The sequence below is a fragment of the Tripterygium wilfordii genome, chromosome 16 (genome assembly GCF_013401445.1).
Source record: "Tripterygium wilfordii isolate XIE 37 chromosome 16, ASM1340144v1, whole genome shotgun sequence".
Taxonomy (NCBI): domain Eukaryota; kingdom Viridiplantae; phylum Streptophyta; class Magnoliopsida; order Celastrales; family Celastraceae; genus Tripterygium; species Tripterygium wilfordii.
Genome location: NC_052247.1, coordinates 6,414,818 through 6,427,098, shown reverse-complemented (window position 1 = coordinate 6,427,098; position 12,281 = coordinate 6,414,818). Strand labels below are relative to the sequence as shown.

The following is a 12,281-nucleotide window of genomic DNA, read 5'->3' as shown; positions in this document are numbered from 1 at the left end:
TCTGTTCCACATCCTCTATCTAGGAGACGTTCTTTCTGAGACCACCCAGGGTGTTTTGTTTCTTCCTACCCTACTTTGTTCTTAATGTTTGAAACACTGAGGACAATGTTCACTTCTCGTGTAGGGGTGGGAAATGAAACTTTTCATTTCATTGCTTTTCCTTTTATTTTTCTTTTCTTTGGAACTCTTGGACACAGTTGTAGTGGTAGTATTGTTCTTGTTTAAGTGAGATGCTTCCCCTCTATGATGCTTCTTAGTGTTGCGTTCATTGCATTTGAGATGAGTTAATGAATTTATGGCTTAGATTGGATGTTACTTTTCAAGAAAAACTTGTATCCAAAGGATCAAATTGAAAATTTTAGTGGTTGTATTACCATCACTTAGCAAAATGCGGAGACTAAACCTATGTGAGTGTTGAGCCTTTCTTTCTTCATTTAGTGATGAAAATCAACTCTAATTTATGTTTTGCTCACTATAGTCTTTTGCATGATCTCATTATTCCTTCATCTTGGTCACTTGCTAAACATGTATTACATGGTATTGCACCTTTTTAAACTCTTTATGGGAAAATCGTTTCTATTCTCAAAAGATGATGGTAAGGCCATTTTTGGATCGACTAGATGCCTTTCTAGCTACCCTTGAACATGTAATCCATTGCACCCTCAACACTTGCCTTTTATTCATAGCCACTTTCCTACTATTATGAGAAGTTGCTTATCTTGAATGAGAAATACTGGGATGGCATGTGCTGAATTCTTCTTTGACAATTAAGAAAGTCCTTATGCATAATGTATGGGATTCTTTTGAGTGACTTTGGTGTTAAGTGGAAATGAGGAAATTAGAGTTGGGGTGGTTTGAAAGAAATTATATTGTTGATTCAAGGCAAAAATGAAATATTGTAAAAGGGAGCATGAAAGTGCAAATTGAATTAAAAAAAGAAATAAAATGCACTTGTATGTAATCCTATCTTTGAGAAATAATAATTGACGTTGAGGAAAGGTTTAAGGAATTGCTGAAACTTGTGATAGTGGGAGTTTGGAAGTAATTGCTATTTATGATATTTCTCAATTTGTTTTGTAATTCTTAACATTCTTTTCTCCTACCCTAAACCCTAGCCTTACATTACAAGCCTTGAAAGTCCTACCTGATTTTGAGAACATTGTGGTTTGAACAGAAAAAGTGAAAAGAGGTGTAATTTTTTTGCTTGGTTTAGTGGCATTCTTTCATGAGATCATATCATTTGTTCTTGAGCTTTCTTTGGTAATACCTATGTGGGATTTTGCTTTCTTGTTTACATTATTCCACTCACATACACATGAGTGAAACACTTAGCCCACTTCAGTGCGATTTTATTTTCTGAGTGAACATCTGTGAGATTTGAAGTCAAGGCTATGAGCTTGGTGGTGTGTGTATGTTTTCTACTTGAATTTGATATATGATCTAGAGGCTACTTATCAATTTTAGTGAATAATTTGAGCTCCAAATCTTGTTGACAATTCTCTTATTGCTTATGAAATGCATTCACTCCTAAGAATATGGGAAAGCTAGTGTTGTTGTCCTAATCAAGCGTTCATGAGAAAATCCTTTCTTCATTCTTGATTTGCTCGAGGATGAGTAAAGGTTAAGTGTGGGGGTGTTTGATGTGCTAATTATATACATGTAATTATACATCCTTTTACATGCAATCTTGTATCGTTTAGAGTCAATTTAGGATTGATATTGCCTAAGAAGTCGTTACATGCACATTTCAGCTGGTGAGGCACGTATTGAAGAAAAGGTGCTACATCAGATCAAAATCAGGCCAATTATGAGACAAAGCTGAAGTCCGATCGATCGGAGCCCTTTTTGAGGAAGTTGATGATATTATGCCTAGGTTGAGACCGGAAACAATAAGCACATCCAAATGGTGATCAAGCATTTTAAAGCAATAAGCATATCCACATAAAATCAACAATAGAGAGAGAGAGATTCAAGAACAATGGATTTACTTCATTCAATCTTGAAAGAGGGGTTCCATTAGGACCGCTATTTAGAGGATTAGTTCCTCATAAACATCAAATACAAAACTAGATCCAAAATAGCAGTCATTAAACACAAGAACAAGAGAGAAATAAAGAGAAACCCCTGATCCCCTTTGCTCAAGCTCCAATGACTGCTGCCAAATTCTTCCAAAACCCCCACTTCTCAAGAATTGTTCCAGAATCCCTAAAACCCTAAAAATCTACCCCTTTACACCTCCCCAAACCTATATGTCATTTACAAGATGAACTTCTGTCGTTTTGGGCTGGTCCTACTTGAGTTTGGGGCAATTTCAGAGAGGTAGATCTGTAAAATCACGTCTTTGGGCAATCTCTGATTGATCGGAATTGATGTCAGATCGATCGGAATTTTTCTCGGGCTAGATAACAACTTCCTCAAAAAGGGCTTCGACCGATCGGGATTGACCTCCGATCGATCGGACTTCAGCTCTGTCTCACAATTGGCCTGATTTTGATCCGATCTAGCTCTTTTTCTTCAATACGTGCCCCGACACCTAAAATGTGCAAGTAATGACTTCTTAGGCAATATCAATCCTAAATTGACTCTAAACAATTCAAGATTGCATGTAAAAGCATGTATAATTATATGTATATAATTAGCACATTACTCAGTGACATAGCCTATCTAACTCAACACAAGCATCACTTAGTTCTCCCATACCGCAATGAAAAAATGTCTTGTCGCCCAATTTTGAGAAAAAGATCAGCAAGAACGCCTGCAAAAGAAAAATAAGCATATTTGTGACTTTAGTTGTTGGATGCATAGGGCATAGATTGTTCGAGACTCTGAATTTACTATAAGAAAGCTAGCATATGCGCTCACATAGCTCTCTTAAGATCTGAAAATTTGTTCCAACCTATCACTATAAGAAGGGGTAAAAACCCCAACAAGATTGGTAAGAGCTGGACATGATTCTAAATACTGTATGGTTAAGAATCATAGATGTACTTAAACATCATATTATATAGTTGGACTCATTTTTTTTTTTCCAAAGAGTAATGCAATGTGCAATACATATTAATTTCTACCCTCACAACAAAAGGGAAAAAAGTATTCCTAGAATATAGTGAAAATTGATAGATTGATGACTAGATTTGAAATGATGAACCAGTATAAGCTACTACTCTAATTGAGAAGTGACGCACGAAGCTTATCCGGCTATACTAGCATCAATAAACATTTGAGCTATAGAAGGTACAAGGAAACTTTTCTAACTGAAGCAAAACCTGTGCTAATGTCACCAAACTCCCCAAAGTAAGGAATTGACTATAAGTTACTATATATATATGAGCTTGCAAGTGCTGGTTAAGAGCATTGAAATGTTAGCAACCCAAAGAGCATCATAAACTTCAGAGGGCTTGTTATATTTTCGAGTCACTCTCTGGCAAAGACATATGGAGTACATGAAACATCTAGGTTGTGCATGGTCTCTATGGCTGCTTCATGATTCATGCACGGAAGGTACATAAAATCCTGCTCAAATATAGCATCATTGTGAATAGAAGTGTCGCTAAGAAGATATGTAACCAAAATAAACCAACATAGAGACATCCACTATCGATACATATGTGACACAAAAGCAAGGCACAAAATCTATGAAAAAGCATTCAATAAAATATATATGATCTATGAGCTTCAAAAATCCGCATCCCTCATCCAAACATGCTGATAGAGCGAAAGCACATAGAGGTTTCGATAGGTCTAAAATAAGTTTATCATCAAAGGCATGCACAAAGTTCAAGAAAAAAACCAACTATTGTCTAAGAGAACATTCTTCTCTGAGTTTATAAAAAGAAGTAAAAGACCATTCTCAAGGGAGTTTTAAATTGTCTTTCCTTTTGGGTGTCCTACCAATCTTATCTAAGGTATGCTTACGCAAAATAATGGAGGTGAAAACTTATTGTTAGCAACAGATACAAATTCAATATTATACATTAACTACCTGGAGGTAGTTAATTGTCAAATCCCCATGAAAATAAATATAGCAATATAGATCACCATAACTGCAACATTACCTTCTTTTCTCATACCATCCCATTCAGAGACAGGGTTTATTCAAGACCTCTTTTTAAATCATGGAAAGGCCTTCCTTCTCTTGTAAACGAAATTTCAACTCAAATTTTTCGTTCTTCAACTGTGTAATACTTTTCAATGATTCATCGAAAGACCATTGGGACGATACTCTCTTCTTTTACATTGATTTTAATTTTTTCATCAACTCACATCACATCACCATCTGCATCTTTGTGCTAGACATTACTTTCTTCTTTGACATTAAATTTAAACCTTTCATCAACTTGCAGTTGGTGTCCCTCTTCATGGTGATGTCCCTCTTCATCATGATGATGTTCCTTTTCATTATGTGAATCATTATTGCCATTTTTATCTTTATTACTATCAGTAATGACATCTCTTTCATGTGATTCCTCATAAACATCATCCTCACCATCTTCATCATTATCATCTTCACCATCCTCCTCCTCTTCATCCTCATCACTATTCTCCTCACCATTCTCCTCACTTTCCTCATCCTCACCCTCGTCATTACCATCAACATCCTCAGCCTCCTTATCACCACTATCCTCCTCCTTAGCCTCCTCATCAAGGCGTGAGGTGAGTTATTGGTATGACTCTTTGATCATGAGTTTTTCCTCATCAGTTTGGATGAGTTCTGAAGCTAAAACATGTGGAAAGAAGGTTTGATTAGTTTGTTACATTGAACAAAATAACAATGTAGAGAGTATATGTTTATCTTTACTCCTGTCAATTTGTTGATGTACTATTCCTTAAAATTTCTTGGCCAATTTTTAAGATCCCATATGAGAAACCTTGAGAATCTAATGCTATCAGTTGGATTTAAAAAAGTCGTATGCTCGCAGAATCAATACTGCATTTTTTTAGTAAAAAAGTAGTTACTTTGTAGTGTAAGTTTAGAGCATTATAGCATAAAAAGAATGAAAATCAAACAAAGTATGTTTACTTATCGATATGATGGTAACACAACCATTAACTTTTTCAGGAGTATTTGCACACTTCTTGATTGATTCCATCAGATTATTTGCACACTTCTTGATTGCTTCAACATATGGAATAAATTCCCATACAAGCCCATCTGTTGAAGTTGAGAAAAACAATGTCAAGCAAATGTATAGCATTAACACAGCGCTACATCTTTTGCTTGAACATCACTTTCTAATGCAATTGCCTTGTCTATTGTGGCCTTAATATTAGTTGTTTTCATCATCTTGACGTCCTTATCGGAATGCCCTTTTCACAAATTTTGAATATGTGCGTCTACACTGTTTTGCTATGACCATTTCTTCATCTCCTGACAAAACTCTGAATATAAGTGTCACATCCGTTGAAGTTAGACGGACCTTTTTCGTACACAACATGAAAGCAACTTCTTTCACATCATATGTTCGAATAATATTGCATATGATGTTGTCATTCTTCCTTGAATTCACTTCAGGAGTTTTTCCTATTCATTGTTTGAATAAATTTCAGCAAGGTGTCATTTGAAGCCACTTTATATGAACTCTTCGTAAGGATAAGTTTTTCATGACTCTCGTGATAGCCCCAAGATTTGATTTGATTTGTATTGTAGAGGGTAACCATCTTCACCTTTTGTTTTGGAGGCCATTTGAAACAGAGTAGAGAGAGTAGGCAATATGACACAAAAAGACAGAATATAAACAATGCATGATAAATTTCAAAAACAAGGTAGGCACCAATATATATACCCACAACTGGATATTCAAGGTAGTACAACATCACAAAAAATCAAGGTAACTAATTTTGCACAAAAAACATATAAATTAGCTCCACAAAAACTTTAGGGATCAACATAGACCATGTGAACAAATTGGTCCAATATAATGGTCACAAATTAGGAGAGTAGGAACAAATATTGTACAATGTAAGCTTCAAATTTTCAAAAATATTGCTTGGTAACTAAAAATGCAATACATTGGATATTCGAACTTTAGCACATACGTCAAAAAAAGCTAGCATCTAAAGCAAGGGAAGCGTAAAATGAAATGAAATGCAAGGTTTTATATGACAATGGATGCACAATAGTATACACTGACCTTTCATGTTTTTGCGTAAGTCATTCACTTAGCACAATGCTTTCATGTTTTTGTGTACATTTGGGATTGGGGATTTATGAACACCAAAAGGGTCCATAACAAGGTTTTACTTGTGTGAATGTGTTGAGTTGTCTTGCTTGATTGCACATATATTTGTCATAGTATAAAATGTTCTTGGTCATCTTTAAGGGGATTGAGATTGATTTTCCAAAGATTTTGCATGTTTTTGACTAAGGGGGGAAATTAGAGGATTAGTACTATTTCTTGCATGTGAGAACTTATGAATCATTTATGGTGCTTTCAAAGTAATGGTGGATCCCTTGAGAAGTGTTTGTGGGTATCGCTATGATAAGCCCTCACGAGACTACAACTCGTTTAAAGGCTTCTTGCATATGATAAATGCAACTGTGATTCCTACGTTAGTGAGTTAGGTTTTTATTTTTAGGTAGTGTTTGAATTGCTAGGGACTTGCAACGTCTACGTCCGGGGGTGTGACCGGACCTCTATTTTGAGGTCCTAATATCATCTAATTAGGGGGTTCCAGTATCTAAAGTAATGTATTTGTGTTTAAATAAGTTAGTTTTACTCTTATGGTTGCCTCTCATTGGTTTTGCAGAAAATATGACTAAACCGGCAAAGTTGGAAACTTTTGGGACTGAAGAAAAGTGCATAGAGATGAAGAATTGTCCGGACACCTTCATGGGATGTTCGGATAGTTGAACCCAAAGGGTCAAAGAATCATGAAGTTACAGCCAAAAATGGAAATCTACACAAACTGTCCAAACACCTTATAATCTGTCTGGATAGTTGGAACCAGAAGGTTTAATCGTCCACATAGATTTCTTTACTGTCCGGACAGTTGCCCGATTTTTGCATTTCGAGAATGGTTAATGGAGCTAGGTTTTTGGGTATTTCTCAAATATAACCAATGGGAGAAAGCTTTGTAAGGGTAAATAGGTAATTATACTTGTAAAAAGAGGGGAAATCCTAAGATTTGGGTTTTCTTTCTCATTCATTCACTCTTGAACAGATGCCACCATAGTTTTCTCTCTCTTTCTCTCTCTAGGGTTTTGCTTAGTTCTTGTGATCTTGAATGTAAACATTGGTTTTCTTCAATAAAATTGATGTTTATTCTCATTAAAATGAGTGGCTAAATTCCCTTTCTAGTTTCTAGTCTTGAACGGTGGGTGCAAGGTTTCGATTACTCAAGGTATGCTCAAAGAATCGTAGCTTCGATTTCTCTCTTTTAATTTCGTGATAGTTGTGTGATTGGATATATGAGAATGACATATTTGAGTGTATTCTTGGATTGTCTAGTCTAGGGATTGCATCTAATGTGTTCGATTGAGAATTGTTAAATCCATTGCATGATTTCCTTAATTAATCGAGTTTTCCATTACATAACTATTAATTATGTGTATTGATGATGGGGTTTTGGGTTAATTTAGGAATGTGCATGGGAGAGTTATGGTTAATTGATTTTTGAGTGTGAAACTAGGGTGTTAGCCAAGCCGAGCCCCAAGGGGGAACATTAATCCATAATATTAGGTGTTTATCCCTTTGCATTTATCGTAGATTAAGAGACCCGATGGCCTACATGTATGAATTGATATCCCAATTCTCTTTGCTTATGCATGATTGATAGTATCACACAATGCATTGTGTATAGTTGTGTGTGTTTGCAATGATACCTTGAGTATGAAAACCAAGTAGCCACCAGGGCGGATTAGAGACTAGGTTTTTAATTAATTGTTTTAAATCCAATTCTCACTTACTTTGATTACAAAATCGCTTATGCTACCGAGTCATTCGGCCCATTTCATTTACTTGCTTTTATTTGATATTCATTGTGTTTATTAGTGTTAGCTAGTCATTTGCATAACATTCATCACCAAATTTGCATTGCTTCCTCGTGGATCGATACCAGACTCACCGATTTATTACTTGCCGATACCCTATACTTGGGGTAAGTACACATACACACTTTGGTGTTGGTCAAGTTTTTGGCGCCATTGTCGGGGAAGCGAGTGTCAAAGACGGAGCTGGATGGCTTGTAAATGCTAGCTTTATGCTATTAAATGCCATCAAATAAGGAAGGAGCACGGTCACGCTTCAAGGGTAACTTCGTTCCTCACTTTTACTTGCTTTTTAGTGTAGTTGCTAAAAAGAGAGAAAAAAATACAAAAAAATTGTGAGGTGAACTTGGCGGATGGGGCTAACCTAGATTCCTGTGGGCGATAGATGTCACCTTGTTTGCTGTTTGGTAGTGATACGTTGTTTGAGAGAGCTTTGCGCAATTTTTCTTTCTATCACTACTTGCTACATCTTGGTGTGTTATTGTTCTTGCGGTTGATTGTTGTTCTATTCCTATCTTTGCTATTTTTATTGCTTGATATTGTTCTTGGTTGTTAGTTGATTGAAAATCGTGTGTTACTTGACTTAGTTGGTTGCCATCTTTTGTGCTACTTGCTATCTTTGCTTGCCATCATGTCTCAACCTAAAGATAATGTTAGTGGGCGTGGGTCTAATAGAGATGGGAGAGGTGGTGATATAAATGCGAGTGATACGGGGAGTGTTCGTGGGGGTGATATGAATCTTGATGCATTGCGCCGTCTTTTGCAACATGTGAATATTGATGAGTTGATGAATCCGGTGCAAGGGTTAGATGCCCAAATTGGCAATGTCCAAAATGCGCCAAATGCTCAAAATTTGCCAAATGTTCAAGTTGAGCATGCTTTGCAAAATGCACCTCAACCACTTGAACAAGACAATGCGGCACAATTTGCCCTACAAAATGTCTATCAACCTCCCAATATGCCTCCCGTATACCATATGCCTCCCCCATATAATTGTGTGCATCCCATGTATTACAATATGCCTCAAATGCCACAAGTGCCACAATATGCTCACTTTGGGCAAAACTTACATGCACCTCCTCCTCTGGAGTGCATTCATGCCCCAGCCCAAGAGCATCGCACTTTGAGGGAGCTTACGCATCCCGCAAGGCAAACCCAACATTCTTGCATCATCATGCCACCGAACCAACAAAATATGAGCCTTAAACCGTCGATGTTCCAAATGATTCCCAAATTCCATGGAATGAAATCGAAAGACCATATTCACATGTGCGTGATTTTGAATCGATGTGTACTACTTTTGGTGATGTCACATGCACACAGGAAATTTTGAGACTCAAACTTTTTCCATTCTCTTTCAAGGATCATGCAAAACAATGGTTTGAGAACTTGCGCCCCCAATCCATTGCGACTTGGGCGACAATGCAAGAAGAATTTCTCAACAAATATTTTCCTTCTCACCGTACCATATCTTATCAAACACAAATAATGAATTTTCATTGCAAAGAACATGAAACCTTCTTCCAATCTTGGGAGAGGTTTAAAGATTTGTTGTTTATGTGCCCTCACCATGGATTTCAAAAATTCCAAATTGTGAATTTCTTTCATAAATCTTTGACTCCATCTTTGAAAAAATTGGTTTCAACTATGACTCAAGGTGACTTTTTGAATAGGGATGCCAATGAAGCATTCACTTTCTTTGATGGGTTGGTGGAGGAATCCCGTTCTTGCAAAGCTCCTCCACTAACCCGACATGATGTTGTGCCAAGCTCTAGTGGCAAGTTTGTTTTGAATGAAAATGATGATGTGCATGCTAAACTTGCTTTGTTGTCCAAGAAATTGGAGTCTCTAGAGTCACAAAAAGCCCCTATAAATGTGGTTGGTGTTGATGAACAAGTTGCTTGTACTTTGTGTGAAAGTAGGGATCATAGGACGGATGAGTGTAATGCTTTACCGGCTTGTAAGGAAGTTTTATTTGGGCAAGATTATAATGGGAACAATTCTCAAAACTTTAGGAAGCCCTACCCTACCAATAACCAAGGCAACAATTCTTACAATGAGAATTACCCTTGGAGGAATCATCTAAATTTTGGGTGGAGGAATGATGGGAATGTTCAATCCCAATCACTCCCCAATCCACCCCAACAACAATTGCCTCCTCCAAGTGTTACACAACCAATTCAACAACCTTACATTCCACCTCCTAAGAGGTCTCTTGAAGACACTCTTAATATTTTCATGCAAGCTCAAATAGGGGAGAATCAAAAGGCCAACAAATTTCAAGAACAAACCAATAGGGCCATTGAGAATATTAAAAGTCAAATCACTAAGGTCACCCAAGCTCTCACCACATATGAGAAGGGTAAATTCCCAACTCAACCCTACCCCAATCCATCCAAACAAGCCAATGTAGTAGAATCTACTAGTGGGGAGGGTTAGTGGACATGAGCAAGTGCAATCCATCCTTACTTTAAGGAATGGAAGAGTTGTGGAAAGACCTATACCCTTTGAGAATAGTTATGAAAATGATGTGGTGCAAGACTTTGGTGATGGTGTGAAAGAGAAAGAGGAAGAGAAGAGTGAAAATGAGAAAATTTTGCTTGGTGAAAACAGAGTTAAGCAACAAGAGACCAAGTAGAAGAAAGTGAGAGACAACCAAGAGAGGATAAGGTAGAGCCTAGCAAGGAAAGTGAGTACATCCCCAAGCTACCTTTTCCCCAAAGGCTAAGAAAGAGCACCAATGAGGCATTGCATAAGGAGATGTTTGAGATATTTAGACAAGTTAAGATCAATATACCTCTCCTAGATGTCATTAAGAAAATACCCTCTTATGCCAAGTTTCTTAAGGATTTGTGTATGGTGAAAAGGAAATTAAATGTTAAGGAGAAAGCATTCCTAGCGGAGCAAGCAAGTTCCATTATTCAAACCAACACTCTTCCTAAGTACAAAGATCCCGGTTGCCCTATTATCTCTTGTGTCATAGGGAACCATAGGGTATAGAGCAAGCATTGTTAGACTTGGGAGCAAGTGTGAATCTCCTTCCGTACACAATCTATAAAAAATTGGGGTTAGGTGAATTGAAATCTACTAGGATCACCTTGCAATTAGCCGATAGATCCGTAAGGGTTCCTAGGGGTATTGTTGAAGATGTGTTAGTACAAGTGGACAATTTTTACTATCCCGTGGATTTCATTGTGTTAGATACTCAACCTCCCACTAGCTTTAGCACTTCCATTCCGGTCATTTTAGGTCACCCATTCCTAGCAACTTCCAATGCCTTAATCAATTGTAGGAGTGGGGTGCTACAACTTTCTTTTGGGAATATGACCATGGAAATGAATATCTTTAGTGTGACTAAGCTTGTGGGTGAGTGTGAGGATTTAAGGGATGTAGATTTTCTCCATGCCCATGTTGAGGATAATTTGGAGTTAGCCCTTGCAAAGGAACCGGTTGAAGGTGTGCTAGCATTGGGTGCAAAAGTGAGTCAACCTTTGTGTGAGAAAGATGACATTGAGGAATTAGAGCCTCCTACAGCTAGAGTTGAATCATCTCAATTGCATCCACCAAGACCGAAAAGAAAACCTTTAGTAAGTGGAGTGACAAAGTCTCCTAAACGTCACTTTGTGCAAAAAGTTATTGGAAAAGTACGAAAAGTGTGGTGGCCCAAATCTCGGGTACAATTTTTTCCCAAAGATTTGAGGACCAAGGAGAATGGACCTTTAGATGTTCGCCATGTTCCTCAACATGGAAGTAGTGATTTTGAGGACACTAGTGGAGGGAAAGTGTTTAAGGTGAATGACCAATGCTTGATACCATTCTTGGAGAACTTTGATGCTTTGGTTGTTCTCCGGGATCTAAAGGATCCCACCCCCACCTAGTTTGTGGGAGACTCCACCCTTGTACTATAGTATGGTTGTGATTAGTTTTGGTTTGATTTCAATTTTTGTGTGTCTTGTATGCTCACAATCCATTTCACAATTTTCACTCCTTGTGCACTCATTGAAGTTGGGGGGTGAGAATTGTGAAATGATTGTGTGTTATGTTGTGATTTTCTTACCCTTAATTTTGGTGTGTTTTTGTATGTTCACAATGCATTTCACAATTTGTTCTTGCCTTGTTTTCTATTCTTGAAATTAGGGACAATGTCTCATTTAAGTTGGGGGGTGAGGGAATTATGAATTCATTGTGAAACTTGCTTTATTTTGGTGTGCTTTTGTGAATATCAAAAATTTGAAAATTTTGAAAAAAATTGTTGTGTCATGCTTGGATAGTGTGGTTGGTATTAACTTTTCAA

At 37.2% G+C, this 12,281-nt stretch overlaps 1 pseudogene; it reads right to left on the bottom strand.

Moving 5' to 3' along the window:
• Nucleotides 1-9,464: 9,464 nt before the first annotated feature.
• On the bottom strand, nucleotides 9,465-9,564 carry LOC119981583 (annotated as a pseudogene).
• Nucleotides 9,565-12,281: the final 2,717 nt, after the last annotated feature.